The sequence below is a fragment of the Periplaneta americana genome, chromosome 5 (assembly GCF_040183065.1).
Source record: "Periplaneta americana isolate PAMFEO1 chromosome 5, P.americana_PAMFEO1_priV1, whole genome shotgun sequence".
NCBI classification, from domain to species: Eukaryota; Metazoa; Arthropoda; class Insecta; order Blattodea; family Blattidae; genus Periplaneta; species Periplaneta americana.
In genome coordinates, this window is record NC_091121.1 from 74,537,214 (window position 1) to 74,545,286 (window position 8,073).

Genomic DNA, 8,073 nt, shown 5'->3' on the forward strand with positions numbered 1-8,073 from the left:
ATATGTTATGGAGTTGATTGTTGACACCAAGACCCAAATAAAATCTAAGTCAAATTAAAACATCGGAAATTCGTACAGAAGCTCCTACAAAATATGGGGGAAGAATATCAGATTGTCCATATTATACAGGTGTAAGGTGACTTAGCCTTAGAAAAATGGTTTTTCGGTTTTTGGCAAGTGCAAAATAACTTCTGCTTTTATGAAGGAAATGGTGTGGTAATTTTCTTTAAGTAGACCTACCAGTAATTGTCGCATATGTTTGAAATATACTATACTGCCCTAGGATTTAAATATGTTAGTAAATAATTACTGTTATAGCAACCTGTATTTTTGTTATCAGTTGATTGTGGGATAAAAACACGGCTTATTTTATGTAATTTCCTAAATTTAATCAATAAGTATGATTTATGTTCTCTCATGAAGAGTATACACAATTTTAAAATAATTTAATACACAAACACAACTATTATATGAAATGCTCAATAAGTTGTTGTAGCTTTATTCTCTTCAGCTCTAATCAACAATAACAACAATACAGGTTGCCAGGCGACGATAGGAAACAAAATATGCGAAAACAAATAAATGAAGTGTATAAACAATTGAATACTCTTTCATATATAAGTATAAAAAATATAGGGGTGCCATTTGAAATTTCAAAGTGGGGATGGATGGGGTGGAGGTGAAATCTAAAATGCAATTAAGCCTGGTTTCAGACTTCCTCCTCATTATCTAAATGGAAGTGTTTTTTCTTTAAATTGAATTCAGTTTAAATAATTAGTTATTTAGACTGGGAAGTTTTCAAATGAAAGCCCTGTATGTCTAATTATTTGTAGTTTTTTTAAATATTGATAAGTCATTTTGACGGAAACTCATTCAATAAATAAGTTATTCTTATATTCGAAATTTTCCCAACAATGTTACCATAATTTGCGTTTCATAACGACAAAGCTATGGCTCTGAATGTCCAGTATAGAACTTCAGCACACTATGAATTCGGCTACATATAAAATTTCTTGTTGTACACCCCTCTACTGTATAAATCAGCAAATGGAATTAAGTCATTCTTAAGCACAATAGAAGTGCATAATGGAAAAAATGCTTTATTAAATAGCGATTGCCGAGCCGGTCCATATTTCAGAGCGGGTTTATAGGATCTGCGTGCTTGTGACGCATAATTATATCCATTCCGCGCTCCACTACTAATGACGTCTGCGGCATTCTGCATAGTCATCAGGCGGTCTCGGTGGAGCGGGTAAGTGCACGCGGCCACGGGATCGAAACCCATATAATTATATTCCATTGTATTTATTTTCATTAGTCTACTAATTATGTTGCAGATTTAGTAACATAATAGTTCTGACACAGAATCAGTTATTTCTTATGTTTAATTTCATATAATTTAATCGTTTCTATTTTATTGGTTATTCAATACCACTGTATCAAATGAGTGTTTTTTTAGCGTTAGTGAGATCGGTGAGTCTGAGGATTTTCCATAAAATTACCTGGCATTCGCCTTGTAGGCCTCTCTGTGATAAAGGCAATCAGATAATTATCCTAAACGGATTATTTTCAGATAGACTATCTAGTTTGTTTAGTTAATTATTATGTTTACACAATTAATTAATTTAGTCTCTTCTCCTGCTGCAGTAGAAAGAACAAGAAGCTAATTTTACAAATATAAATAGGCCTAATTACTCTTGAACCTACAACATTTTACTCATAGTCTACATGGCAGTTTATGCTATATTTGTTTCATTTGTTTACTTTTCAAGTACATGTTCATTTTGTTTACAACAAAACACTATCTCTGCACATAGTGTGTTGGATATTTTGTGCCACTGTCACACATCTGTGACACAGTGCATGAGAGTTGGCCACTAAAGGGAAACTAAGAAGTAGAACTTAAAGTGAGAGGATTCAATCCGGCATCGGACCATCCTTCTTCACGAGATAAGGAATGATCTGTAAGTAAATTATTTTGCATGGATCTCTGCAGAAGGGATAGAGTTCTTTTACGTATCGTAAATCTACGACACGGACTTTCTAGCTTTACTTCACTCCCGGAGGAAGCCATGCTGAGTATTTTATCGTCCTTTAAAATCCATAGCCATCTTTCGGGTTTGAACCAGCGAACCTCTCTTTCAACGGCCAGTGTGGTAACAGAGAGACCATTTAGGACGACGATTAGCTCGTCAGCTTGTTTGTCAGTCAATTAGACTTATGATGGATTTTATGGCTGTTTGAGCTATCGGTTGAGAAATAAATGTGTGAGTGTGAATGTGGTTAGGTTGTTAAGTACATTTGAGTCAGCGCATTGCTCTGTTGTGCCTCTGACGACATTTTCACACAAGTATTAAAATATGTGTAACTACCATGGAGCTTTGTTTGGCCATAAATCGGTGGAAGTATATACGTCATTTCTTCGTAAGGAAATGTAAGTGAGACCTCGTCTCTGGGTTATTGAATACCCCTCCCCTTTCCATGTCGTTACGACTTCCTTAATTTTCGACATTTCCTTCCTCCCTAAGACTTAATTTCAGCAGAAGCAAGAATTATTCCGAGAGAACTTCCTGCGAAGCCCGTTATTGTTTCAAGTGTTTGTAATTTGTTAGCGAGGCGTGTGCTCAGATTATTGGATTCTTCTTGCGACTCAATTTATGCTACTGCATGATTAAGAAAATTTGTTACGAAAGCCAATTTTAAAACACTGAAGCTTGAAATTATTTCATTGCCTTATTATTACATGGCAATTACTGTATGGAATTATATAAGACTTCATCGAAGTTTTTGTGCACCGATGTCAGATACTGTATAGTTGAATTAATTATGGTCCACGACTTTGCTTTGTTCAACAAAATGTATCTCTGATGGATCTTGTTAACGTAGTTGGCATGGAGCTGTCTTACGATAATTGCGAAGTCGGGTTCGAATCTCGCTGGTGGCAGAATTGAAGGGTCAAGTGGGCCAAGCGACATTTATTAAAAATAGAGAAAGTAAGGTTTGAAGTTAAGTGAATACCGTAATTTAATGAAGATTGACATGTCATTTTATTTTAATATGCATACTTTATATTACTTGCTATATGTTTCATTGAATTATGGTATTCACTTAATTTTAACCCTTGTTTTCTCCGTTTTTAACATATGGCGCTTGGCCCACTATGGCTCTGATCCCTTCAACTGTATTTGTGACGGCTAAGAACAAGATATCTAAGGGCACAATAAGCCCGTTCTAGGTTTCGGGTTCCCAGTATAAAAGGAAAAAATGGTTATCTGATTATTAATTTTATACAAATAATGCAAGAAATAGTACAAAAATAACAACATGTAATATGTCATCTTCACCGTTATTACTATTATCGTGATGAAAAATCAAGTTTTTGTGGATGGTATTTTAAAATATAATCATTAGACATGGGCACGATGGATTCGTTGGGATTAAAGGCTTACGGACTAACTTAACCTGTTCATAGATTCAGATCATATTCCACTCAGTTTACACATTTTTACCCGAGCTTACTAAACTGAAAACACTATTGTCTTGTCTTGTCACAGTCCTTCCCTTTCGTTTTATAGCATATTTCTTTTCTTCACCTATTACTTATCTATTAATTTTCCTCGGTTTTTTTTCCTTCGAAATATTTTCTTCTCTTTTTTTCTGCATACATCAACCTGTTCTACCATCCATTTTTTGTTATTTATTTACTTCTACCTATCTCACGGTACATCTTGAGCGCTAGATAATGTCAGTGGACATTAGCATTAAGTAAGAACGGGCGTACCTGCAAGGCAGACTACGCCACACACATACACCACACACACACACACACACACACACACACACATTGACTACACCACCCACTTCCAATATAACGGTCGCTATTGCCCAAGTCAAGAAATAACGTGAATAATATAATATTTTCCAGTAATTACTTATTTTATTGTTGTTGAATTCATTTTATTTAACATTTTTTTTTTCACTTAGGGCCTATTTGTTAGTCTAACTTTATTTCTATTCGTGGTTAATTTTATGTACAGCTCGATTCAACGATCTTGGCCATTGTATTCCAACCAGGAGAAAGTCTCAGGGGAATGAGACGCAGCTGGGTAAAGCTGTGAATGAATGTTGATGTCATAAGATGTCATAAGGTCGCACGCGTGGGTACACGCATCTCCATTGGCTAACTCTCAAAGCACAAACGATAACACTGATACACACATATTTATACTATCCTAGTTAAAAAATTAGATCACGGTTAATTTCCTGGTCTTTTAATCCCTCCATACAGGAAATAACATATGCAGGAGAGCGCATGTTTTTTAAACTGACGTTATAACGGTAACATTATCTACTTCGCTCCAATAAATGACGCAATAGTAAGCACATTCCTTTCACGATTAATCTCATGGTTGGAGAACAGTAATTGGTTGTTTGGCTAGTGAGCGAGCTGTGTTTTGCGTTACAAGAAATAAATTTAATCACAAACGTGCATAGGACGGGAAGAGGGAAGAGAAATAATATAAATAATATCTATGCTCGTAGCTGAGGGATACTCCATGTCAAGAAAATATGTCATCATGAGATTGTTTAGTCAACAGGCGTAGTGTTTAGTAACGAGACGTGTGGAAGAATATTGTGTTTTTAATACGGAGTGTATGGCGACTTGATAAGATGGAAGTGTTAGATGTTATGACTGTGCGGCCTGACCTGTGCGAGCCAGCCCGCCAGTTGTGACGAGTAACTCGCTCTTAAGTCAATGTACTTACTTTTTGCAAGAGACAAAATCCCTGAATCTAGCCTTACATGTCCAGCTTTCCTTGTTCTTTTTGTTGTTGTTGTTGTTGTTATTATTATTATTATTATTATTATTATTATTATTATTATTATTAGAATTCGTCACACTTGGCGGTATAACGGATATAGTATCCATATTTATTTAATACCTCGCCGGTGTCAAATACGACTCCTTTCTTTGAAGAGATAAGATAAGTGTTTGTTTAGTGATCTCAGATGCCGCTCAAATCATAAGGAACGGTACCGTATGTCAACTAATGATGAGTTAGCATTTTGTCATATCTCGAGTTGACTGATGACGACAAAAAAGGTTAGTAATTTTAATTTTAATTAATATTCATTTTATAGCTTCAAATTTATTTACTGTGTTTGGAGGTGATAGAAATCAATGTGTTGATGTCGGTATCAAAATAAATTTAGCTAGGGATAATCTTTACAGTGGAAATGTGACAACACCGCTTGACATTACAAGTAATAATGCGTGTAGAAAAATATATATCCACCACAAAGCCTGCCACTAGGGAATTAATTGAACGATTTTGTTATACTATGCCAGGCGTTAAATTCAAGGCCAGCACCATGGATTTTGATGATTGATATACCCTTTGCATGGCTTCTTCCGAGATGTAAGTAAAGTAGGGAAATTCGTGTCGTACATTTACGGCATATAAACGAACTGGGTCCCTGACAGGGTATGAAGAAAAATTTTGTTGGTAATTTTTCGTACACGCTGAATTTCAACGCTAAGTAATTTCAGCAGTTGGAAACGTCGTTAAATGAAATATTAGTACGCTAGTATGCGCTATTAAAAGTTTTAATTTTCCACTTCTTCTCTCTTTCTATTTATGATTAATTTTACTGTTTTATATTTCCTTTTCTTTTCTTAAAATGTGCAATTATTCTTCAAGTTTTAATTAAAATGCAAATTTCTTTACTGAATAAACATATTTACATACTTTAATATCTGAAGCAAAAATAATTAATACAATTTAATATGGTTTCTATTGTTAATTTTCCCATGTCTACTTTCTACGTTTCTCTTTGTAAATTTTTATTTTCTCCGTCCATCTTTCTTCCTTCCTTTCTACTGTTGTGCTATTCTTTCAGCTGTTGTATTTTCCATGTTATATCACTCGAATAGTAGACGTGTCACTAAAAAATTAGTCTCTCATTATCACTCTTAATAACCAATGAAATTATGCATGGAGAGCGAAGACGTGATTTATGGTTGGAAAGAGCAGCAGTTCTTTCTGAATCGCCGTCTTCCAGGAAGCCGCGAGACGTATAAGTTTTTTGACCCGCGAAACTCCGTGAATAATGGAGCGAATTGACCCACTCGTTTTCAAGCAGTCGGTCTTCCTATTTTTATGGGTAGATGGAATTCTTTCATCTTTCGATTTCTTTCCAAGAAGAAGTACAGAAGTATAGAACCTTCATACTATTCTCACTTCCTTGTGATTGTGTTGTGCCTCCTCGCTCTATGCAAACATAAGACTCAGCCTGGAAATGGTGAATAAACATTTCTACTCGACGGAAAGAATAAATGCGAAGTTGCTGGGAATCATAAGGTGTAGGAAAAATGAAGTGTTGTTAAAAGGGCAGAGAGCGTCTAGATTGCAGACTGCTACGTACAATAATTTATTTTCCTAAACTAACAAGCAAACATTCTAATGAGCGCAGATAAAATAGTTAATCTTTTTTCTTCCATGAGGCAGTAGAGTAAGTGGACAGCTGCAAATACGTCAGGTGTACTATAAGCAGTAACATGAGCTGCTGCCAGAAAGTCAAAAGGAGGATAGCAATGACAAAGGAAGCTTTTAATATAAAAAGGAGCATTTTCTGCGGACCTCTGGAAAAAGAACTAAGGAAGAGACTAGCGAAGTACTTTATATGGAGTATGGCATTTTATGGGGCAGAAACATGGACATTACGACGAAGTGAAGGGAAGCGAATAGAAGCATTTGAAGTGTGGATATGGAGAAGAATGAAATGTGTGAAATGGACAGACAGAAAAAGAAATGAAGGTTTATTGAAAAGGGTGAGTGAAGAAAGAATGATGCTGAAACTGATCAGGAAGAAGAAAAGGAATTGGTTGGGTCACTAACTGAAAAGGAACTGCATTCTGAAGGATGCACTGGAAGGAATGGTGAACGGGAGAGGAATTTGGGGCAGAAGAAGATATCAGATGATAGACGGAATTAAGATATATGGATCATATGAGGAAACGAAGAGGAAGGCAGAAAATAGGAAAGATTGGAGAAAGTTGGGTTTGTAGTGAAAGACGTGCCCTTGAGCAGAACACTAAATGAATGAAATAATGAATGTTAATAATATCAAAACAAGTGCTTATACAAGTTTTGGCCACTCGAGCGCAATTACGGAGGCTGCCAAAAAGTAAATTTTCTTGGGGTCGTTTACAGAAAGAAAACACAATTTCATGGAAAGTTTTATTGGAACAAAGTACAGCAATTGTTGAGCTATTTTTCAACATATTCCCACCGGAAATGAGACATTTATCATATCACAGGATCAACAGAGAAGTGCTGACGGCTGTCACACACTGGTTGCAATTCAAGGCGGTAGACTTCTACGACACAGGGATACAAAAGTAGATCCCATGGTATGACAAATACACTCAATTCCGGTTGGGAATATATTGAAAAATATCTCAATAATTGCTGTAACTGTTCCAATAAATCTTTTCATGAAATTATGTTTTCTTTCTGTAAGCGGCCCCAGGGAAACTTACCTTCTGGACGGCCCTCGTAATTGCGATCGAGTGGCCAAAGTTCGTATAAGCACTTGTTTTGACATTATTAACATGTTTGAAGAAAAAAAAAACTTTGTAAACTTGTAAGCTTATTCCTTCTTTTATTTTTCTTATTCTTTGAATACACAACAGCAAGCTGTTCATTTTACTCGATCCCTGATTCGTAGAAAAAGAAGTCCAACTTTTACTTAATCATTGGGCGATGAAAGAGTAATGGAACAGAGAAAAATTCTCTCCGGCACCGGGATTTGAACCCGGGTTTTCAGCTCTACGTGCTGATGCTTTATCCACTAAGCCACACCGGATACTCATCCCGGTGTCGGACATAATCGTCTCAGTTTAAGTTCCAACTCTTGGGTTCCCTATATTGGCCGCCCTCTGCACTACGTCATAGATGTCTATGAACGTAGGACTGAAGTCCACCCATGTCCTGAGGTGCACTCGTTATGAGTGACTAGTTTGCCGGGTTCCGATGGAATAAGCGCCGTCTTAAATCACGAAGTGATTTA

General features: G+C 36.1%; 1 protein-coding gene across 1 annotated transcript in view; it reads right to left on the reverse strand.

Moving 5' to 3' along the window:
- Window positions 1-8,073, reverse strand: part of LOC138699833 (urocanate hydratase-like) — a 102,759-nt gene that overhangs the window by 9,990 nt on the left and 84,696 nt on the right. The window lies entirely within an intron of this gene.